Source organism: Canis aureus, chromosome 30 (genome assembly GCF_053574225.1).
Source record: "Canis aureus isolate CA01 chromosome 30, VMU_Caureus_v.1.0, whole genome shotgun sequence".
In the NCBI taxonomy this organism is placed as follows: domain Eukaryota; kingdom Metazoa; phylum Chordata; class Mammalia; order Carnivora; family Canidae; genus Canis; species Canis aureus.
Window position 1 is genome coordinate 25,746,155 of NC_135640.1, and position 25,642 is coordinate 25,771,796.

General features: G+C 37.4%; 1 long non-coding RNA gene across 1 annotated transcript in view; it reads right to left on the minus strand.

The window, feature by feature from the left end:
* Window positions 1-17,925: 17,925 nt before the first annotated feature.
* Window positions 17,926-25,642, minus strand: part of LOC144301791 (uncharacterized) — a 79,173-nt gene continuing 71,456 nt past the window's right edge. Inside the window, exons 5-6 of the long non-coding RNA XR_013368679.1 lie at window positions 18,887-18,997; window positions 17,926-18,358 (exon numbers count right to left, since the gene is read on the minus strand). This is a non-coding gene — a long non-coding RNA (uncharacterized LOC144301791). The remainder of the gene's footprint in view (window positions 18,359-18,886; window positions 18,998-25,642) is intronic.

Here is a 25,642-nt window from a genome sequence, read left to right on the forward strand (position 1 = left end):
TGCCCTCTCTTACCCCACTGGGTGGTGTCAGAGGGGGCCTAGAAGAAAATCAGAACTTTCATCACTGTCTAGTGATAAGATGGGTATCGTCATCCCATGGTGTTGGTGGAGGCCATGTGATGGGCAGTAACAAGGCACTCCTGCCCCTCCAAGCTATGGTAGTATCAGCAAAACCTAGCAAAAAACCTGACCTTCCACCCACACCCATATCCAGCAGTAATGAGGATCACCTCTTCTCCAGTTGCCAGTGGGAAACATGGATTTCTACCCCACCTGGCAGTCATGAGGCAGTGCCCCCCTTCATCTACCAGATCTAAATCAAAAGAGGCCTACTATTAACAGAAGATTTAGATAATATCCAGCCATCTATATATGTTCAAAAATTATTCATCCTACCAGGAACCAGGAAAATCTCAACATGAATTAGAAAACATAATCAATAAACACCAACACCTAGATGACATGCGTTTTAGAAATATCTGGCAATGATTTTATTTTTTTAAGATTTTATTTTTATTTACTCATGAGAGACACAGAGAGAGAGGCAGAGACATAGAGAGAGAGAAGCAGGCTCCCCGCGGGGAATCTGATGCAGGACTCGATCCCAGGACCCAGGGATCATAAGCTGAGCCAAAGGCAGACACTCAACCACTGAGCCACCCAGGTGCCCCCGTCAATGATTTAAAGCGGGAATCCAACAAACATGCTCCAACAAACAATTATAAATATGATTGAAATAAATGAAAAAAAAAAGAAAATCTCAGCAAAGACAGAGAAAATATAAAGAATCAATGAATTTTTTTAGAATTGAAAAATACAATACAAAAACAAAAAAATTAATAGATGGTCTCAACAGCAGAATGGAGAGAATAAAGAATCTGTGAGCTTGAAGAGAGAACAATAGAAATTTTCCATTCAGAAAACAGAGAGCAGATAGACTAGGGATGGGAGATGAGGGTAAGGAGAAGGGAAAAGGAGACATGTCAGGGATCTGTGGAACTATAACAGAATATCTAAACTGTGTGTCATTGGAGTCGTAGAAAGGAAAGAGAAAGAGAATGGTACTGGAAAAGTACTCAGAAAAAGTATTCAAAGATCTGAATAACATCATCACCTCTCTGCTTTTCCCACCTCACTCCTGCTTAGACACTAGAATCTGGCTTGCTGAATTTTGGGAAAACGATATTAGCCTCATAATGCAGCACCAGAGGGCAGTCAATGCAGCATTCCAAGCCCAATTGGAAGATACATATCTTGGCAGAAGTTGTGTAAATTAAAAATTTCTGTTCTGACTCTAATAATTTCTCAGTTCACTCCTAATTCTAGTCCCTTCCCATGATGTGAACCTGAGACATCCTCCAGAGACATAGCGTAGGGTTGTCAATGGAACCACAGCCCAAATTAGGCAGTTCAAGTTGGATTCGGCCAGGAGGAGGGGCAGATAGGGTAAATCTGACCTTTGGATTTTCTACTCTGGGGAAGGGTAACAAAGTTTACTCCTGTCCTGCTTCCTTTAACAAAAGCCCCTGGCCAAGGAGCTATTAAGTAATACATCGACCTTAAAACCGCCTAAGAACTTGATCTTTAAACAGCTAAAGAAAAGCTGCAATTTTCAAAGTTTCTAACAATTCTTGGATTGCTAAATATGCACTATAAACTGGCATTTTGTTTGAGAGGACAGATTGGGATTTCAAAAGGCAAAGTCTGGGGGAGAGTCTGGACTAAAGAAGTTGTAAAAAAGGAAGCTAAATTCTTCCATTGAACAAATTGTCAGTAAATTCTACATGCAGTGATAATGTCTGTTTTGAAAAGGTTTTCTTTGAAATGGCTGGGAGGTAAATTTGGGGACTAGGAGTAAAGAGAAGGGGAGAGAAAAGACACTAAGTGAAAGAGTAGACCCACAAAAATGGCAACAGGCCAGAGACCCAAAAAGAAGTACAAGAAGATAGGAGTCTCCCAGGGCAGACATGTCTGATGAACTTAATGAAAGATTATTCACTTATTCGAATTTAGGTTGTTCACTGATGTGTGATTCCTTGCCACTTTCACCAAGCCTTCATGCTAAGCTCTCTGTAGCAAGTCTGGGCCTGTGATACCATAGAGAAACAAAGGACGGATGGCTGTGGCTTTGAGTTAACTGATGTGGGCAGGAGGCAGGTACAGCAGGACGGCAGATCCAGAGTGAATGAGAGGGAGACAGGAACAGCAAATGAGAGAATCCATGAGAAGAGAGCATCTGGTACCCATCGTCCTCCATTCCCTGACCTTATTTAGGAAAATAAGAGACAAGGTTTTAGACTGACTTCATCATTTAGTGCATTTGTGCAGGAGGGGCTCAGTTATCGGATTTGTATTCAAGAGGCCAGAGTTTAACTCCAGAAGGCTGAAGTTCTTGGGAACTCTTAGCTCACACATTCTTTCTTCTTCCTGAGGATTCTTGAAATCTTGCAGCCAATAGTATCGGCCATTGATCATTATAAAGGATTCCAAGTAGAGCTGGGTGAGCTTATCCCTTAGGCTATGACATGGGTTTGTGCATGTTTCCTTATCCAGGGTTCCCCATCAACAAATAAGACAACGGGATCCCTGGGTGGCGCAGCGGTTTGGCGCCTGCCTTTGGCCCAGGGCGCGATCCTGGAGACCTGGGATCGAATCCCACGTCGGGCTCCCGGTGCATGGAGCCTGCTTCTCCCTCTGCCTGTGTCTCTGCCTCTCTCTCTCTATCTGTGTGTGACTATCATAAATAAATAAAAATTAAAAAAAAAAACAAATAAGACAAATATTAAAATGGTATAAATCTTACATAGAAAATAGAAGACAGATATCCTAAAACAAAAAGTACCAGCCAAGTTGTCCTTGGCTGAACCTAATTATAAATAAGGAAGTGGTGGAGAAATCGTGTTGGGTGCTATGTTAGAAACCTGGAGAAGAAAAGCACTGACCATTTAGTGCTTAGTGACCCCTGCCACTTGCTTATGCTGGCATCTTGGTTTTTGAGTCTCCCTGAATATATAGAGCCTTGGACCTGGGAACAAGTGGCTTATATGGGAAGGGATACCAGGATAGAAATGAGGGAGTGGGAGAGTGAGAGGAAAAAGAGCAAAGGAAATATAGAGCTGCATTCTTATAGAGGACCTGATTTGCCAGACCCTCCAAAAAGCAAATCAGCACCCCTCCTAATCATCCCTTCCAAGAGGAAGGAGGAAGAAGCATTTCTCCCAACAACTTTCCATCATCTTTGGTTAAGGATTGCTCCCAGGAACAGAAATCCCTGTCACCCCGCATCTGTACTTCTCTGAGTCAATTCCCAAGAAAACAGGACACAGCTGCCAGTGTGTGAGTCTAAACTCCCAGGGTATGTCCCTCAAAGCTGCGGCTGAAATCAGAGGTGGGCTAAGAGGAAAAATACAGGGTACAAAGAGCGTCCGCCACAATCCAATGCCCAAAGTAGCCACCCAAGCTCATGCCATGTCCTTTCCAGGGCCCACAACGAATTTTTTGGTGGCAACCCAAGTGAATTCAGTTTCCTGTTCTCCCAAAACTAAAGCTGTGCCTCCTTATCATGCCTCCTCCAAAAAATTCAACCTTCAGTGATCAATTAACCTGTTTATACAATTAAATTGCTACCAATTGAAAGACAAATAGTATCTCTCATTGCTCTTGTGAAGTATATGATTCACCTACAGAAACAAATACATGAAGAGATCATTTCTGATAACATGGTGAAGACAACTAAGGAACTACACACAAGGACAGAGAATGCTAGAAGAGGGCAGCCATGGGGCCCTGAGCCCAGCCAGGGAGTGGGGCTGTGGTCAGAGATGTTCTCCTGAAAGGGGCATTCTATATGCATGGAATAGCTGGGAAACACACACACACACACTCTTGCACACTGGTACTTCTGTTTTCCCTATTGGTTCCTTTCAAACTTTATATCTGGTGACAGTACATCAAGCTTTTCCTTCATAGCAACTTTTTTAATGTACAAGAACTTTTTCATGTTTATTCCATGAAGACAAAATGCTTCTGGCTTTATTTGTTTTTTTATTTAGGTGTGTGGGGTTTTGTTTGTCTGTTTGTTTTACTTCTCTACCTAAAGTGCAAACCTATTGAGACTCTAGATATTTGGTAAATGATTTAAGGAGTGAGTGAATGCGTGATATTTGTAATCTCCTTGAACATTTAGAGCATTCTATAGTAGACAAGTCACAGGCTCATCAATTAATGGAAAACAAGGAATCCAGGGAATGTAATACTGCATCTCTAAGACATTTGATTATTTACCCTCTCTGAAACAGTAGATAATGTTCCAGGAAAAGTTGTGCATTTCCATATTCTAGAAAGTATAAGTTTTAAATAGCTTATTGTTACTTGGATTTAAGGCTTTATTCATCACAAACATCACCTCTAAATAGAAATAAAGGAAAATATAGGAGTCCAGTTGCTCCTTTTTAAGTTAATATCCTCTTTGATATGTATCTAAGTTCCTTCAAACCATAAGCATTTTATGGGGTGGATAATGGGTATGTCCATCTAATCAGCACTCTGGGTACACTGCTTGTGGTATTGGCTGTTAATTGAACCTGACCTTGGTAAGGTTCTGCATTCTCATTTCAGCAAGTCATGTGTAGTAAGGTTGGATATTTTCACTTTTAATTTTACATTCTTTGTAAAAGGTTTTAATTTTTATGTGTGGATTAATATTTACTTTGAATATCAGCAAATATGTGATATACTTATCCAGAGGAATAATCTTCAGACAACCTCTTCAATCATTTTTGTAGAATTGGTGATGGATTGGTTCAGGTACAGCTGTACTTAAGATACCTAGGTTTAGTTATGACTTAAAGCAGAAAGTTACAAAATAGTATATAAGTGTAGAAAAGCAGTCTGTTTTCAGGGAGCAATTCAAGCTAGACAATCCATCTAGAAAAGTCAGTTTGAAATTTTCATTCTTTCCATAAACATTTATTGAGTATCTACTATTGTTGCATATTAAACCCAAACTTCAAAGGACTCACAAGTAAACTTGTAATTTATATTAAATTTAATTAGAAAACATTGCGAAGCCTCAAAATTCATGCTCGGCATAAGACTATGCCGGAATCAATCAGCAATCAGTATGAAACAATTTTTTTAATTCAAGGGTTAAACTAGAAAAGAAGAAAAATGATGCCTGACTTAACATATTACATACCTATGGGCATCAGAAAGGAGGTCAGTTTCATGCCCTAATAGCTAACTCTTTAAAAATTAGAAAAAGAATTATTCTGGAAAATTGATTTTCCTATATGAAAACAAAAGTATTAGTGGATATTTCAATATAAAGAGAATAGTTTTACATTTTAAATGTGCCTACCTTGGTACCTGCCCTTTAACCAGTCTGTTTTTCATTATTTTATGCCAAAATATTTGAATAGATTTAATTTGGGCTACTTTAAAACCTTTGAGAGGATGATTCTGGTCTAATTCATTGATCTAATATTATTAGAAATAATTATCTTAATTTTACTGAATCCTTTTTAGGAACAGAGTGATCATCTTGACACTTAGATGAAGGGAAACCATTTGAAATCAAATTTAATTCTAAATAATAAACTGAGTTAAAAGTTTGTGACCAGGGATCCCCGAGTGGTTCAGTGGTTTAGCGCCGGCATTCAGCCAAGGGCGTGATCCTGGAGATCCGGGATGGAATCCCAATTGGGCTCCCTGCGTGGAGCCTGCTTCTCCCTCTGCCTGTGTCTCTGCTTCTCTCTTTGTCTCTCTCTCTCTCTCCCTCTGTGTGTGTGTGTGTGTGTCTCTCTCTCGAATAAATAAATAAATTCTTTTTTAAAAAAAAGTTTGTGACCATAACTTTTTTATGGACTATCGCAAATAAAAACATAGCAATAGGATTTTTTAAATTACTATGACACCTATCCCACCAAACACCTCTATCTTCCCTTCTCTCTCTCTCTTTCTCTGTCTCATTCACTCTTATACACCCACATACCCACTACACACAATGGGCTTGTTGAGCCCAATAATCAGTGGCTCATGAAGCACTTGTTCTTTGTCACTTCCCTTTTTCACTTTTTAGAAAGGGAATATGATGGTATCTGTTTCTACATAAGATAGTCAGTGGAAATTTGAAGTACATTTCTAGATAGCTGTTCACAGTATACACTTTTTTTAAGTATTAAGCAAATTGAAGATTGTGTTGATTTTATATTCTTAAATACTCAGATTTTACCTTCATTACACAAACATACATGTATGAATAAAAAGCAACATTTGTAGTTTTTCTCCTCAGTTATATTGAACATATATTTTATTGTGAAGCCACTGGAGAAAAAAATGAATGCTCTCCCAAAATCAAGTTCACTTTTCCAGAGAACTGCTTCATATTGGTTCTGAAGGTAGTAAGAGTTCCTCACATCCAAATGACATACAGGAAAAAAAAATCACATAGTTTCCAGGAAGAACTAAAACTTTTTTCAAAACTTTTCTGGGTTCTCCCATTTCTACTTAGAAAGTCACTGAAGTGACAAGACTTCAAATAAGGAAATTCCCCTCTGATTGTAATTTACACTACCCCAGAGAAGCCTAGAGAAGTAGGTATGGCCTGAGGACACACCCTAGGAGGTTACCAGTTGTATAGCAGTCTCCTCCCTATGTAGAAAATATCCTTCAGACATGACCAGTGCCTATGGAAATAACTTGGACTTTATATATCATGTGAAAACACCATAGAAATTCTCTTCTCTTCTGCCCCTTCATATCCTAGCTTCATAAAATCTATTTCTTACCAAGTTATTTTCCTCTATATACTCGCAAATCTAACTATAAAAGGAGAAACCATCCTATTGTTTATTTTTGTGCTTCTTTTTTTTTTTTTTAAAGATTTTATTTATTTATTCATGAGAGACACAGAGAGAGAGAGGCAGAGATACAGGCAGAGGGAGAAGCAGGCTCCATGCAGGGAGCCCGATGTGGGACTCGATCCTGGATCTCCAGGATCACGCCCTGGGCTGAAGGCGGCGCTAAACCGCTGAGCCACCCAGGTTCCCCTATTTTTGTGCTTCTTTATAAATCTCTAAAGTTCTTAAATTTTTTACAAAGAAAATGAATTAGATCTTTGAAGATACACAGAGCATAACAATAAAAAGGAAAAAGGAGAGAGAGAAAAGTACAACTGGAATAAAAATCTCTTCTTGAAAAGAATGGACCTATCTATAAACCCATTCCTTCTGTAGTTGTTTAAGGATTACGTCATGAATTGAAAGGGGCAAACACAGGTGATTCATGAGAATAGGGAAAAATATTAAACCAAGGTTGTGCCTTCTTTCTTTTGAGTCTCCAATCTTCTAAATCTCAGCTACCACTTAAACATGTATCACAAACTTGTTAAGCATAGTCTTGGCAGTAGATTCCCCCAAACACATGAGTGGAACTCACACTGGCCATCTCCTCCTTCTCCAAGAGACCCAAAGTTACTCAAAATAAGTTTCAGACTTTCCCAAGTTCTACCTGTTAGTCTTGAATTCCTTGCTGTTTCCAGTGATATAAGGGCAACAAAGGAAATAGGATGATAGGTTCAAATGGTAAAAGCACATTTTCCCAGCACAGCAAATTCCATGGATCCCACAATCCCCAAAATATTAACCCACATCTTGTAATTCCTGCAAATGGCTCCCATCTTGGAATAAAGCCTGGGTGACAATAAAAGAGAAGAATTTAGCAAGGGTAAGGTCTGCAACATCATCACACACTTTACTGGTGGCACCAATCACTAGTACTCTCATAGTTGGTATTTAATTTAGTACACATCTGTTTGAAACACTAAAGGAGTGAATAAATGAAAGCACTATAGCAACACATCAAATAAAGCTGGTACCTGAGGCCAGAAATATGCCATCTTGGAAATATATTTCTTTCGGACAGACTCACGCAAAATGCTGGTATTGTCCAACTGTCTCAGTTGTTAACTTACCCACCTTTGGCCTTCATCCCTTACTTAGCTGGCAAAATTCCTAAGAAGACTTTATTAATTTTTTTATTTTTCTCTTTTTTTGACTTCAAACTTTTCTCATTATTAAGCAACTTACTATATTTCCTGATCAAAATTTCCCCTTTGAATTGTGATAGAGAAAATTGAGGTGCAAAAATAAAAGTCGCTTGTGGGGCCCCACAGTGACTCAGCGGCTAACAAGAATTCAAATTGAGCTTTCAATATTCCAACATATAGCCCCAAATAGTATCATAATTATTATTTTACCACCACCAAGAGGCTTTCCAAATGACCCTGTCCAGAATAGAATCTTAGTCATTTTTCAACCAGACAATACACAAGCAAATCTATGTACTTTCTGACATTGGCAACAATATGCTATCTAGAAGTAAGGGGAATAGTCCTTTTGTACAAAGTAATGAAAAATTGCTTCCTTTTTGTGTGAATTGGATCAGGGAGGTCATTTCATTTGTTTGTTTGTTTGTTTGTTTGTTACTAAATCTACAGTTTGAGATTTAGTTTGGATCTTTTCAAATCAAAAACATGAAAGTTTAGGAAAGCTTTGCTCAATACCACACAAAACAAAACACTTTTCACCATAAAACTTACCACCCATGGATTTTCTCTAATTAGCTACACAAACCAGATTGTAGTGGATTTTAATTAAAGTAATTATATTGAGAATTAATTGCAGTATCCAAATTGTGAGCCAGAATATGTTTGCTAAATATCCCATTCTAATGTTCCAGAAAAAAATTCCTATTTGTTTCTTAACCAGGGTTATGAAGAAACATGACATTAAGTTCCAGTGCCAAATGATTTTTAAAAAGGGGAAAAACATTTGTTTAGTATGTTTGTTTCATATGACCCTCAATATTTAATATACTTAAATCTCATATTCTAATTATGCCTCTTAATATTATTAAATATACTTAGCTCGACAATAAACACAAATTCCTAAATAAGTATTACAGCACTCTAGGATGTAAAACTATCTCTACTCTGATGTTCACCTATGTTTTGTGTTTGATCCACAACACTGATATTTGCAAAAGGTAGACACAGTAATTAATTATCAAGTACTTAAGTTTGACACAAGAAATAGCAACTCAAGTACTATCCTCAAAGTCCATAGAAGCTATATATAATAGTGGTTTTCAAACAGTTTAAGGGAGATACTAATCTGAATAGTACTGCCTAAAAGAAATATAAAAAAGGGAGAGATCTTTATTGGCTAGACAATAGTAAAGCCCAAAAGAAGTGGGACAATTATAATTACTTGCTGAAGGACAGGAAGATAGCAGTGCTTCTAGGTATTTGGAAATATGGAGATGAGATAGAAGTTAAAAAGTCAGAGCACAAGGTAATGGTATGTATGTATATACATACTCTACTTAGATAAAGCTCTATGGAGAAATTATATAAAAGAGAAGAGAAAGTTAAAGACTAATTCTTGAGAAACTCCAAATACTGGGATGTGGGAGGGAAAAGAACAAAAAGTGAGGATGTTGTAGTACTACAGAAAAGAAGGGTAAGAAATTTTACAAGGAAGGAGTTCTCAACAGAATCACATGCAGCTGAATAGCCCAAGTGGGTGAGGGTTTTTTTAAAGTCCACTGATTTTCACTGGAAATAGGTCACTAATGATCTTCCCACAAGCCGATTCAGGAGGCTAAAATTCCCTTTCAAAGTTAACAAAACAGATAATGGAAAAATGAGAGTGAGTGTAGACTATTTATTGAAAAGTTGGTCATGAAAAAGAAAAAAAATTTTATTAAATAAGCATCAGAAACCAGAGGGAAAAAAGCTGATTGGTTTAAAGTAGTTGACCTCTAGGTCAAGAAAAAAAGTTTTAGAAGGAAGGATTAAGGAAGGAAGGAAGGAAGGAAGGAAGGAAGGAAGGAAGGAAGGAAGGAAAGAAAAGAAAAAAGAAAAGAAAAGGAAAAAAGAAAAAAAAGAAAAGAAAGAAAGAAAAAAAAGAAGAGAAAAGAAAAGAAAAGAAAAGAAAAGAAAAGAAAAGAAAAGAAAAGAAAAGAAAAAAGAAAAAAGAAGGAGAAGGAAGGGAGGGAAGGAGGGAGGGAGGGGTTGGAAGGAAAAGAAGAGGGAAGGAAGGAAGGTGGAGAACTCTAAGGATAGTGGGATGTGGTCAGGTGTGGGAGCAATGCCTGAAAAGCCTCAATCAGGGTTATGTCCTAAAGCAGAGAAGAAAAGTTAACTAGAAGAGAAATAATAGTGGTTAACATTTATTGAGGAAGGGTTATGTGCAAAGAACTGTTATCAATGCTTAATGTACATTACCTTTTTAACTACTTAAAAAATCTTAAAGAGTGGATATTACCATTCTCACTTCACCTATGAGGAAATTGGAACTAAAATAAAGTAATTTGCTCAAGATCACCCAGAAAATATGAGGCAGTGTCCAAACACACACTTACCTGACTTAAAGCTCAACCATTAAAAGCTTTTATTCCTGATTCATTGCAGTGTCACAAAGGTATAAAAGCATAGTCTCACTCACTATGATTGATAGAAGTTATATTCTTGAAACTAATTTACACATTCACGTAATATGGACCCCCACAATTTCTGATACGCAAAATACAGTTTCTTCATACAGTGTTTGCTGCATGGATTATACTTGGAGAGGCTCTGAAGATAGAAAAGGATAAACCCTTATTCCTGCAATAGTCTCCTTCCAAGGAGCAATCCTTAGATGTCCATGGACGGGATGCACAAATAGAGTCTATAAATTTGATTTCAGTAATTTTACTTCAAGGAACCAAAAGAAATCCTTTTCTACCATGCTACCTTTTTGTGGATATTACATTGATGTGCAAACCCCAAGCTAACACCTCTTTTCCTAGCCACTTCTTACCACTTCCCTATAGAACTTGAAGCTTTTCCCCAAATACTTCTTTTGGAGTTCTTATCTTCTTTTGTTTTATTGACAATAGTTAGCCCTGGATTACTTTCAACCTGCCTAGGTTTTCCTGCTTTTTTACTTTTCACAGGCTCCTCTTCCTCTACCCATCCTTTAAATGTTGGAGCTTCTCCTACTACCCATCCTCTTTTTTCTCTTTCTTCATAGTATCCCTTAAAAAAAACTCATCCTCTCTAATGACTTGAATTACCTTTACGCCAATAATTTCCAAAGCATATATTCAACGTGGGCCTCCCTGCAGAGTTCCAGATTCATGTGTACAAAAGCCTCCCCACCTACCTGCTCTGTAGAGGTGCCCCAACATTTCCCCAGTAACCTCTTCTTGTGTAGCCACCCCTCTAATGAAATAGTCGAGACAGCAAACTAGCAACCATCTTTGCAGTTTTTCTTCTTTATTCATCTCCTCTTCACATTCTAGCCAGTCACCAAATCCAGTAAATTCAATTCCCCCAAATCCCTCATATCTCCTCTTTCTCTTCTGTATTAACACTATTATATGTAGAGACTCATCTTTTCTTGCATAGATTACGTCTTAACAAAATACTTTCCCTGCCTCCAATCGTAGTCACTTCAAACCTAATCTCCACACAATCTCCAAAGCGGTATTTTTAAAATTCAAATATGATCATGTAACTCTTATTCATGAAATCCTCAGTATTTCTACTGATATATGGGTAAATTTCAATTCTTTAAGGGTGTTATACAATGGCCTTATATAAGGTCCCTACCCACCTCTCCACTCCCATCCAAGGTCACTCCTCAATTTCCGCCTGGGGTCCCAACTTCACAAAAGCAATGAGGCATTTTCAATATATACACATACCCTTCCCAATGCCTGAAATATGGTTTTCTTCCATCATTGTTGACCGACTCTTACTCATCCAGCATGATCACTTTCTCCAGAATGCCGTATTTCATCTCATCAGTCAAGTTTAGGTGCCTGTTGTCATGTTTTCTTAATGTCTACACTTTCCTCCACAATAACCTGCTTGACTAATTAAGCAGTATACTGGTCCACCAGTATAACTAAAATCTTAGTACCGTGAATGCAATTTTTTAAAAATGGCATCTGGCAGCAGTAGCCTGTATTACTTAATAGCACCAGATCTACAATGAAATAAACTTGGATTTGAATACTGAAACTTAAACTTATTTAATAAGTGTGTGTGTGTAGATGGTGGACAGGCTCACTTATTTAAATTCCATCCTCTGTATCTATAAAATATTTTCAGCATTGTTTTCTTTTTAGGATGCTTTTTAGGAGTAAAATGAAATAGTTGATAGTGAGGCTTTGACATAAGGCCTGAAATCTGACAAAATGGTATTATTTTACCTATTTTGTCAAACTGGTAACTGATACATAGCAGATATTTAAAGGGTATAGATATTTGCTACTAGTACCCCCTTGTTAATAGCAATGCTTAATGAAGTCTGGAAGCAATGGTGAGCAGACAGAGAATCAGTGGAGACTTCGGAATCTTAATACATATTACTAATCCTAGAATGACTGAATGATTGCAAGCATTCAATATGGGCTACGTAAAATCTCAAGCTTAGCTTTAAGGAATATACTTCCAGGAAAGTTTATGCTTTTATCCCATAATAAATAGTTTCCTCCTAGCCCAGTCCCTCTCTAATCACCATTAAAATCTATCTTCCATTGTACACAACATGCTGTTTGTCAGGGATAAGAAACATTCCTCAAATGCGTACTTTACTCCTAATTCAGAGATATTGTCCGCAGCTCTCTGAACCGAGACATTAATCTTCTTATAGGCTCTTCCTCACACTCACCATTTGCCCTTGGGAAAGTTCCAAAATGGGTCTATACCCCCACTGACATCTGGTACCAGGGATAATACATAAAAAAGATAAAGATATCTGTTCTAAATAACTGAACAAGCATTACAAAAGAAAATGTAGGTCAATCTCAGATCTCCTTCTGCATAGATAAAGAAAAACAAGATATTACAGAGAGATGAAGGAAAGAAGAAAGAAGAAAAAGGAAGAAGGAAAGAGGGAGGAAGGGAAGGCAAAAGAAAGAAAGCAGGAAAGAAGCAAGAAAGAAAGACATTTCTTCTGATTTCGGATCTTTACTCTTCAAGTTCACCTCAATCTTTGTTTGAATGAGCCCCTCTGAAGGCCAATAAAAAGTTATGAAATAAATAAGAGAAATACATCTGTAACATTCTCTCTACACCTTAGCAAAAAAAAAAAATTCTAAAAACACTTGTTCATACAACTACAGTGATGAAAACTTTTCATAAGAAATGAGACTTAAGGCCTAGACCAATTGATTTCATAGCTGTACAACTAAATTTTAAAGCGTAGCCAGAGGTGATCTCTTTGGTTGTCCATAAACAGTAGAAGCTCAGATTAATCCTTTCTGAAGGAAAAAGGGAAAATCCAGCTGAATGACTTTTAAAAGTCTCTGAATTGCAAATGAATGATGTTTGCTTGTGCATTTCTGCTATCTTAGGATAAAACCCATATAATAACATGCATTTAGTATTTCATTGAGGCAACGTCTTCTTCTGCTTGGTTTTTCACAAATAGTCTAATTGGCCAACATGAAATAAATTTCCATTCTGAAAACCAAATTTCACTAGAGAAAGAAAGAATAGCTGCTCCTCATATTTGTCTTTATAGTTTACAAAGAAACAAAAGAAAAGAACTCACATATATGATCCTATTTAATTCTTGTCTTGGTCAAGGATTATTTGGTGGTGAGGAAAAGTTTTCCTTCATAAGGGCAAATAAGAGCTTTATTAGAAAGCTACAGAAAGAAAAAATTCATGGATATTCATAGGTGAGAAATAAAGCATAGCAGGGCCTCTTAGAAACAGACTAGGAACTGGAAATTCAGAAAATGTGGTCATCTCTCTTGGTCAACATGATTACTGGCCTCCTCTCTAACAGATTATCTCCTGATCCCTGGTCCAATCCTCTGTGCCCATTATTTCCATTCAATATGAGTAATTGCCATGAGTCACATCAAAGTTTGTAGGAAGATACTGCTTCAAGCCATTTTCTCTCAAAGAGAGTTATAATTATGGTAGATTTTGGATCTCCATGAGCTCCTCTATTCTTTTTATTACATGAGGCCTCATTACTCTTGATCAAATAGAAGATTCCTTCTAACTGGTCCATAGCTTCCAGATGAAAGATAGAGGTAGACATAGTCATGGAGAAGGAAGGAGAATCGATGTTCTAGCTCACCAAAGTCAACCAAAGTTGACCTCTTTTCAATGGGCTCATGAGAAATGAAATGTTTTTCAGGATATAAAGAAAAGATAGGGCAATATCTCTTTATGAGAGAACTGAACATGTCAAAAAGAAAATGCTGTTTTGTGGTAAAAAAATGGTCAAAAATCAGCAATTTTATGTGGTCCAAGTTAATAAAAAGAGTATAACCAGACAAGTCTATATTATTTCTAATATAAATGGTAAAATTTTGTTGATGTATTATTCATATACTTGATTAAATCATCCTGCTTTTTACCTCAATATATTTGTTTCCTTTTCAGTATATCTGGACCAATTCTTTTATTCATTAATGAAGATGTTTCTCAATATTCTGAGTCTATATTAATCAAAAATATCTAGAGTTTCTGGTTTAGGGGCCATATGAGGTTACTTTTTCTTAACCACATTCCATTAAAAATGAGTCAACTTATTTTTCCAGAACAAAAGCGCATATTCAGAAATAAGTACATCACTAAGAGTCTAGATATCCAGTATAACCCAGCAACAAAAAAAGGGGGAGATGGACATAGTCACTTGATTCCTATGATTTCCCAAACTTCAGGAACAAGGAGGTCTTATCTATGGTAGAGAAGAGCAAACACAGCATAACCTGTTTTTAGTTCCAACTCCTTCTACCTGTCAGTGCTGTAATCTTGGGCATGCTGATAAACCAACTGAATCTGTCTATCTGTACATGTAAATTGAGGAATGAAAATCTCACAAAGACAGAGTTGATATGAGCACTAATTGAAACCTTGCATTTATTTGTCAGGCTTCTGTTATGTGCCAGCACTTTGCTAGGGCAGAGATACAATAGGAAAAAAAGAAAGACATAGTCCCTTTCTGACTTCATAGTACTTATAAACTGGGGGAGGAGGGTGATACAAAGACAATAATCAAAGGATCACATGAATAAATCTTCAGTAAAGAAAAAATCTTTCTGAAGGAGAATAATTTTCTGAGAATGCGGTAGTTGGGTGCAGGTAGAAAGAATAGATCCTGGCCATAGGAACTATTCTTTGATTCTATGATTAGAACAAGGAGACGACAAAACATCCAAGTGGCTAAATGAAGGGAAGACTGATGTGAAATGGGACTGGAGTGGTAGTTAGGGTTCCAAGATTTTAACTTTATCCAATGAACAGGAGAAACCACTGAATATTTTTTAGAAGATAAATGATACAATGAGATTTAACATTCAAAAATACCAGCCTGGCTACCTTGTGGACAAGAAAATGGAAAAGAGTCAAAAAAGATGCAAGGATATAAACCAGTGATCCAAGTGAGATCTGATGGCAACCTTGGATTAAGTGGATTAGAATTGGTAAATTGTAATGTCCAGTCAAATTTGGAGAATAAAGGAGAGGGATATGGGATAATTCATAAGTTTCTGGCTTTGTAAGACACAAGTTGGGAACACTGAAAAAGAACAAGGGATGTGTAATGAGGGGCAGGTGAATACATTTTAGGACATGTTGAATATGTGACGTCTCTGAGACATACAGTGGAGGTAACCAAGTAGGCATTTGAGTATTCAGATCTGGAGCTCAGTGGGAAAGTCTGGGTTATAGATGCAAACTTGTGAGTCATGTACAATATCTGCAGTAACTGAGGTCTTGCATGAGTGTGTATGGGACGTTCTGGGGTGGGGTGGGGAAGTATAGAATGAAAAGAGAGAGAGCAGGATTGAGCTTGTCCCAGAAGAGAACTGACTGTGTAAAGGACTCAAAGGTGAAGCACCCAGGGAGATGGGAGCAAACCAGGAGACAATCATGCTAAAAATCCAGTATTCTGAAAACAAGGCTCCAGTCAGCACACCTGAGTGCTGCTGAGATCAGGTACGATGAGGACCCAAAGACACCTTGACAAGTATGTACCAGTCATTCACCAAATCACGTAAAGAGTCAGAGCAAGTTGGCCAAACTCTAAGCCACAGAATATACTCATTCGACCCTGAGGCTGACTTCTCTGTGGTCAAACAGTAAATGAAGCCCAAAGAAGAGGGTTTGATGTTCCCCTCACTGGAAATTCATCCCTTTTCAATAAGCACTTCGGGATCCATCCAGCCCCTCGTCTGTTCTGATTCTGCTCAAACACTACCTGTAACTTATATTTGCTGAGATTCCCTGTCTCAGGCACTGTTTTAATGATTAAATGTATAAATTCATTTAACCCTCAACAACAAAGCACAGAGAGAGAAAATACCTTACATTGGGCTCTAGTAAGTTGGCAGACCAGAGATTCAAACTGGGCATCTAGGCTCCAGAATTAGTGCTTTAATCATCTCACCACCTCTGCAAAAAATGGATGTCAGTGGATTTCTTCCAGGCCCCCATGACACTCTGTGCATGTATCCTTTATGAAACTTGCTATCAATTTTCACAAATGTCTCAAGCACTGATGTCCAAGAGAAATGTAATGTTAGTGACAAATGTGAGCCACATACACAATTTAAAATTTTCTAGTAGTCATATTTTAAAAAGCAAATGGAAACAGGTGGAAATGATTTTGATAGTATATTTTACTGAGTCAAAGTATGATGGTTAATTTTATGTGTCATTGTGGCTAGGCTTTGGTGCCCAATTGTTTTGTCATGCACCAATCCAGATGTTGTTGTGAAAAATTTTTTAAATATGACTAAAATTTAAATTAGTAGATTTAAGGGTGCCTGGGTGGCTGGGTGGCTCAGCCATTAGGTGGCCAGCTCTTGATTATGACTCAGGTCATGATCTCAGAGTCCTAGGATCAAGACCCACATCCAGCTCCAGGCTCAGTAGGGAATCTGCTTGAGGATTCCTTCTCTCTCTCCCTCTCCCTCTGGCCCTCCTCTCACTCACATGCTAACACATGCTCTCCCTATCTCTATAAAATGAATAAATAAATCTTTGGCAAAAAAAAATCAGTAGATTTAAGTAAAGCATATTATCCTTCATTCTGCGGGTGGGCTTATACAATCAGTTTAAGGCCTTAAGAGAAAAGACCAAGGTTTCCCCCCAAGAAGGAACTTGACCTCAAGATGGCAACATAGAAATCCTGCTTATTTAGTTTCCTAGAGCTGCCATAATAAAATATCACAGACTGGGTGGCTTAAACAATAGAGGTAGGTGAGAAATAAATTTCTATGTTGCCATATTGAGGTCAAATTCTTTCTCTGAGGTAGATACTATTACCCCTCATTTGTGTATGAGAACACCTAGGCTCAGAGAGGTCCTCCTGTTAGGAGAAATTATAGTTGTTGTGAAGATTCATCGTAAAGCCCTTAATGATACTACTTGCCTGATAAAGCATAGATGTTCAATAAACATCAGGTACTTTCTTTCCCTCTTAGCCTGTATACATGTTTTCTTATCTTCACTCTTGAAGGAAAGGGTTTGTGTTTATTTCATCTTTGTTTCTCCAGTTTGGTACATTGTTAGGTACTTAAAAATGTTAGTGGAATTAATGAATGGTCTTATGCTGCTGTGGTAGAGTATATCTAGTTGTAGATATATATTTTCCTTTAATAAATCATTCTTAAAAACACTTTAGAAGGACTTGCAAGTTGTGGAGCTGTTGACATTGTAGTGGGTGGTTCAGCGGAGAGATGAGTCAGATTTGAGTTTGGGGATTTGAGGGAAGAGACTGTTAAGCTAAAGGAAATGGGGCAGCATCACAAATAAAACTAACCAGGCAAGATATACCACAGACATCTCTGACATAAGAGTACACCAAAATTTTAAGTTCATTACTGTATATAATTTTCCATTACTGAGGATAAATTTGACAAGTGTTAATGAGACAGGATGTATCCTCATTAAAGACAAAAAAAAAAAAATAGGAAACACATTTACACCAAGTCACAGAAAATCTAGTTTAGATGAAATATTTTTCCCTGCCAGTAAATACATTAAAAGACCTAATTCATATGCAAAAGTAAAAATTCCTGGTAGTATGCCATCTGATGAAGACACTCGATTATTTAGTCAGTGTTCTCTCGAAAGAAACAGAACCAATCAGGTGTATACAGACAGAGAAAAGGATTTAGTACGAGGAAATGGTTCACATGATTATGAAGGTTGGCAAGTTCCAAAATCTTCAGTCACCATGCTGGAGACATAGGAGAGCTGATGATAGTGTACGTAGTTCCAGTCTAAATACTGGCAGGCTCCAGTCCCAGGAAGAGCTGATGTTTCAGTTAGAGCCTGAAAGCAAGAAAAAAAAAAAAAAACTACTGCCTCAGTTCAAAGGCTGTCAGGCATAAGGTGTTCTTTCTTCTGCGGGAAGGCCAGCCTTTTGTTCTACGAAGGCCTTCAACTGATTGGATAAGGCCCATCCACATTGGGAAGGGCAATCTGCTTCACTCAGTCTACCAATTCAAATGTTAATCTCACCCAAAAACACACCCACAGATACACCCAGAATAATATTTGGCTAAATGTCTGGGAACCCTGTGGTCCAGGTAATTTGACATATAAGATTAACCATAACATCTAACAAGGCACAATATACCATCGCAGGAGAGATTTCTATCAGAGCTTCATATGTCAATAAAGTATTCCTTTGGCAAACTGCTCTCTCTTTCCTCCTCCTCTGCTTCTTCCTTATACAAGCTGTCAGAGAAAGCACTTTGGGATGGAAGCTAAGGTTTTTGGTGCACCACTCTGAACCACACATTTTACCGAGTACTCTTTCACACTGTCCCCACAAGTGGGGAGGCCCAGAGGACTCACCCAAGTGGCAGCAGTCTTGGGGAAGTCACTGCAGCCCAAACTCCACTGCTCAGTCCTGTCTATTTGAAAACTTCATCTTTTCAGTGTGCCAGGCATAGTCAAACTTGGGAACTGTAACATACAAACTAGATTCAGGAGACTTCTACACAGGCCAAGGGGGAAAAACATTAATTATGATGAGAGATACAACTGCCAAGGGGTCCACTAGCCAAAGCATTCCTTCCTTGTAAAGCTATATCAGAAATCAAATCATAATCAAAATATTGCTTAGTGAAAATGAATTCAGAGTAAGTGGGGGTTGATTTAAACAAGATGTTCAATGGCATCAAACAAAGAAAAATGCTATAATTTCAACAACTAGTATCAGACAGGACAAGACTTGGGAACAAATTTCTCTAGAACTCTCTGCCAAAGTGTACTTCATGAAATCTTTGCTACATTTTTTCATATGCCAGGTTGACCAACTCCCTTTCTGTTTAACACATTATTTATTTTAAAAATATTTAACAGGTTACAAATCAAGTTTTAATGATTTATAAACTATTTTGTGTCAGTAAGATGATTCCCGTATTTCTCCTCTTAATTTCCTTAAGTTTTCAAGGAGAGTCTCACCGCTTGACTTTGTGTTCATTAATACCCATTTGATCTTCAGCAATTCCATTCTGGCAACCTATTGCTGATCACAAAACGTAGTGGCTTAAAACAAAAACCATTTTATTAGTGTCACTGCTATTCTCAGCACATTCTCGGTTTTCAGCTCAGGTTCTTGGTATAACTGACATTAGGCTGTTCTAATATTTTTAAATGGTGTTTTGGGAAGGAGTAGCTTTTATATTTCCTACTGAACATTCTTCATTAATATGCTGCCTTCTAAGCATAATTTTACTTCTTACCATTATACAGTCATATCTCTCCTGTGTTCTGACCTCTTAGAAATCTGAGGAGTGAGTGGCTGACCAGTCTGTTAGACTACCCTATCTGAAGGTGTTAATAATGGTTAAAAACAGGTGATTTTGGGGCGCCTGGATGGCTCACTCGATAGGGCATGCTACCTTGATCTCCAGGTTGTAAGTTCAAGCCTCATATTGAGCTTAGATATTCCTTAAAAAATAAAATATTTAGGGGCACCTGAGTGAGTATCCAACTCTTTATTTCAACTCAGGTGTTGATCTCAGGGTCACGTGTTCAAACCCTACAAGATCTTTTTTTTAAAAATCTTTAAAAATATAAATAAGTAAATAAATAAAAACAGGTGATATTAAGATCACTCTTGAATGCCTTAAGCAAAAGTAGTTGGTAAATCTGAAATACAAGCATCAAAGCAGTGTAGATAGGAAAAATGTTTGGTCTGGGCAGGGGAGATTTGAAGGTGAGGAGTTACTTCATTTATAGGAAAACACATGTTGATCCATAAGACCTAATTATTTGGTAGGAACTTCCATTTGGTGACAGGTGGCCCAAGGAGGTAAATTCCAATTTAATAGAAAGATTTTTAAAATTACATTAATCTTTATAAAGGGTTTATGATCTCTAGCAAAATTCTCATTCTACAAGTAATGTTAAATAATGAATCACCAACCTTGAGGCATCTAGTCTTCAACTTCATACCTCATGATGGGAGCATGAAATATTTTAAGGATCTTATAGGAGAAGGATCTCATTAGATTCCTGATACTTCATGGTCACTAGAATGCTGTGACCACAGAAGACATTTCTTTTTCTTGTGGTTTTCCACAGAAAACAGTGAGGGACAAGAATTTGCTTTTATTCTGTTGTGTTCATTTATTCAACAAATATTTGTTGAATGTTGCCATATGCTAGGAACTGACACAGCAATGAGCAGGTATGACCCTGCTCTAAGGAAACTTGAAGTATCAATAAAGTCTCTCAAACCTGGAATCATGTTTGAACTTTCCATATGATCCTTCCTTCCTTCCTACCTTCCTCCCTCCCTCCCTCCCTCCCTCCCTCCTTTCCTTCCCTTCTTCCCTTCCTCCTTCCCTTCCTTCCTCCCTTTCTCCCTTACTTTTGCTTTCTCTTTCTTTTTTTCTCTCTTTCTCCTTTCCTTTCTTTCTTTCTTATTTAGTACCTACCTATCTAGCTAAGTAGCTATCATCATCTTTCTATCATAGTGTACTGGTTAAGAGAACAAATTCTAGAGGTAGAAGGCAAGGACTCATATAACCCAGTTCCATGAAAAAAAAAAAAAAAGAGTTTTAAAAGAATTACAGACAAATGAATGGATAGGTAGATGGATAGATAGATAGATAGATAGATAGATAGATAATAAATAGGTAATAGATCAATAGAGATGCCAAAAAAATCATAAGTTCCTATTTAAAGCAGAACTCCAAAAATAATTACTGTTAAGTCCCAAAATAACTCTCTAAGAGCATTTTTGTCATAACTACATTGTTTTTTCCTTAAGAAATTATTCTCAAAATATTTCCAGACAATAATTCCTAAATATTTTGTGAATCATTACATTCAACCTCATTTTTTCTTCTCCCTTGTGCATTGTTGGGCAATTAAACACAGTTTCATTTTCACTTTTCAAAATGATAGCATAAAAAAACAGAAGTGAAAGTATGAATCATAATATAATCAGGAGTTCATAGTAAGATGGCCATTTATAACTCAGAAACCCACAGGGTATTTCCAAACTGATGTCATTCATAGAAAGAATGCCATGTGTTGTGGAAGAATAAGAAAAATTACCTAGGCCACCTGGGGGATTTAGAATACATGTGGGATATTCCCAGCTAATTATTTTAATTTATTTTTAATTTTACTACAAATATCAATCTATTTCAAGCACTCAAATTGATACTCATCTTAGACGTTACACTGTATTCTGGGCTATGCTTTTTAATTTTGACACTATTCTTTTACTTCAGAAATCATCAAGATAAGTACTTTATGTAAGTCAAGGCTTTCTTTTATTTTCTTTTATTAAATTTATTAAATATATAAATATCCAGATTACCATGAAATTCTGTGTAATTATTTTACTTTTTGGAAAACTATTGGAATTAATCTCTGTTCAAATTATTAAAATTGATTTTATTTTATTCTCTTTGGAAGTGGAGGGAAGTAATATAAATATTATTTTTACTTTTTCCAACTAAATAATCAAAATAGGATTTTTCCTTTCTGCTATGTTCGGTTTTTTAAGAACTTGAAGAAGATTGTAGTATATGCTAAATACATTAGTGATACTACAAAGAAGAAACATTACCCAGAAATTAATTTCCTCTGGGTTATCTACATTTGCTTCAAAGAATTCTCAGGATACCTTAGTTCTGCCATATTTGTTGTTTTGTTTGCTAGTTGGTTGGTTGTTTTGATCCAGACCTTGACATTCAGTTAAGGACAGGCCAGTTGTATGCTTTTTTAATCAGTGGATGTTCCTGGTTTCCCATTAGCTAATGTCCACAGCATGGGAGACTCCAAGGAAGCCACACTATTCTCACCCAAGGAGCACCACAAGTTTGCTATTGGTGTCTGAGGTTTATCCATGAGCCCAGTGTTTTACCCACAATGTCTGGTCCTGATGCCTGCTATGAGCTGCTTTGCTGTCCTGAGTTTTTCAGTAAAGCTATAGGTAAATCTGCCAATAGGATGGGATGACCCCATGTAATTAAGGAAGAAATTTAAAAATATATCTGAAGATTAAATTCTTCCCTATTCCATAAGCAAATAGAAAGTCCACATGGATTAAAGACTTAAAAGCTAAAAGCAACCCCTAAAAGTTCTAGAAGATAATGTAGGAGACTATCTTATAACACTGAAGTAAGGAAAGATTTCTTAAAACATGAAAAGGTCATCAGTTTTAACACATGTACAACTCTGATAGGGATGTTGATAATGGGGGAGGCCACACATGCATTAGAGCAGGAGGTATATGGGAAATTTATGTATCTTCTGCTCCATTTTGTATTAGACTAAACTTTTAAAAATAAAGTTTATGAGGGGAAAAAAGGAGTAAACTATTAAGTATAAACTTAAGTACATTTGATAAGGTAAGTACATTTGATAACAAACATTTTAAATCTTTATACATTAGAAACATTTGTACATTTGATAACAAACATTTTAAATCTTTATACATTAGAAACCAAAACTAAAATTTAAAGGCAAGCTACAAATATTTACAATGCATTTGAGGAATAATCTAGAATAAAGAAAAGTATCCTAGAAGTAAGGCAAAGACAAAAACCCCTGAAAGAAATTAATATAAACCTTCAGTTCACAGAAGAGAATCTGTAAATGACAAATGATGATTTAAAAAAAAAAAAAGTAACTTGTTAGTAATAGGAACATGCAAATTAAAACAAGATACCCTTTCATGTCCTCAGATTGGAAAAAATTCAAAAATAGGTAGTGATGAGGAAGTAGGGGAAACAGGAACTTCCAAATTCTTAATGTTAATTCCTGATGATTAACGAACAATGAAGTTTTACTATAGGGAGTGTAGTTTAAATTTGAGAAGAGAAAGGTAAGAGATTGAGAGAGCAAACATGTGTAATTTTTTTAAAAGATCTATTTATTTATTCATGAGAGACACAGACTGACAAAGAGAAGCAGAGATAAAGGCAGAGGGAGAAGCAGGCTCCTTGCAGGGAACCTGATGCAGGACTCAATCCCAGATCCTGGGATCACGACCTGAGCTGAAGGCAGGCGCCCAACCACTGAGCCACCCAGGCACCCCCAAATGTGTATAATTTTGAAAGCATTTTCACAATATTTAGCAAGGTTTAAAGGCACTAACCCAGCAAGTCAACTTCTAAAGTATAAATTATAGAAAAACTCTTGCACAAGGACACCAGAATATTCACTGCAACATTTCTTACTTTTTTCTAAATATTTATTTGAGAAAGACAACATGCATGTGGGGGAAGGGATAGAGGGAGAAGAAGAGAGAGAATCTCAAGTAGACTCCCCACAGAGTGCACAGACCCCACGCAGAGCTCGATCTCATGACCCTGAGATCATCACCTCAGCCAAAACCAAGAGTCCGTCAGTCAACTGGGTGAGCCACCCTGGTGCCCCACAACATTCTTTATAATTCCAAAATGTTTGTTGTTGGAAGAGTGGATCCTCTTAATTTCCTTTGTCTCAATTCCAAGCATCTATTTTCTCTATGGAGTTTTATTATTCTCTTTTTACATAGTTGGAAATCAGGCAAGGACCCTTCCTCCTTGGTCCCACAGACTACTCCCATCTCCTCTCTACACTGCCTTATTCCCATGGAAATATCCTAACTTGGAAAATTCACCTTCCATCATGTTTCTGGCCCAAACACTTGGCCAATGCCCACAAATCCTCCATTTGGTCTTTTCTGGCAATCTTGCCTGATTTCTTCAGACTTGCATTATTGGAAATTAATAGCTAGAAATATTATCCTGGCTCACACTCCCCCAGCACCAACTATTTGCACAAATAAGGAGGAAAAGACATATATATAGGGAGAGGGAGAAAGGAAGAGAAAGAAGAAAGAAGAAAGAGAAGGAGGAGGAGGAGGGGAGGAAGAAGAAAAAGAAGAAGAAGAAGGAGAAGAAGAAGAAGGAGGAGGAGGAGGGAAAAGGTGGTGGAGGAGGAGGAGGAGGAGAGATTAATAACCTCAAATTATTAATTGTGCTATTAATTATTATTATTAATTATTATTGTACTATTTTCTTCTAGAAAATCTCTAGACAGTGACACCCACACACAAATTGGTGCCTAGCTCTGTGGGTGGGGTGAGGAGAAAAGTATAGATGTCTGACAAATTTCTTGTCTCATCTAGAAGTTTCTATTCATACCTCAAGTAGAGGTACCTTCATCCATCAATAAACTTCTGCTGACTATCCTTCCCATTCTAGGAACTTGAGCTTGACACAGGTAAGGGCAGAACTTCTGAAGCAGGATATTATTGCATGGGTGTACTTAACCAAGAGGAGACCTGACCTGGGCAACTTAAAGACAACTCTACAGAGAAAGGCCGTTAGTAACTGCAGACAACTTGGGTGGTCCAGTCATTCTCTTCCTCCTGAATCAACATCCTTCTTCAAATCTCTGTGCTCACAAAGTTAGAAACAGCCCTCTGTCCCCATTAGTGGAGAGATAATGAGGCTGGCTGTCATACTGGTATCCAGCCCTCCTCTCACCTAGCATCCATCACCAGAATGGTGATCCACTTTTTCTTTTCTCCTATCTGTGTCTTCCCTTTCCTGATATAATGAAGGGAGGGAGGGAGGGAGGAGGGAGGGAGAGAGAGAGAGAGAAAGAGAGAGAGAGAGAGAGGGAGGGAGGGAGGGAGGGAGGAAGGAAGGAAGGAAGGAAGGAAGGACGGACGGAAATCCCCCCCATACCTCCCTTAAGTCACAAATCTGAAGAATTGGGTGAGTACTTATCCCATTTTCTCTTTGATCAATCACAAAACCTGGGGTTCTTGGGTTGGGGAGATGGTTGTTTGTCTTACATTGCAATTTGAAAGCAGTCACTGTTTATTAACTGATTAGTTTACAAAAATAATCATGATAGATATCTTAGTTCATTCTTCTGTTAAAAAGAAAAACCACAGACCAAAAGTGGTATTACTTGGGTTAAGGCCCTAGGTTAGTAAAGCAAGACTTAACACCTAACTGAATTGCAGTTTCAACTCCCTAAATAAGTAACCTTTAACCAATTGACATGAGAATTTCCTCGTCAGCACTAGGAAATTTCCTGATAGACCACTTCGTTCCCCCTAGGAAGACAACCTTACCTAGAACA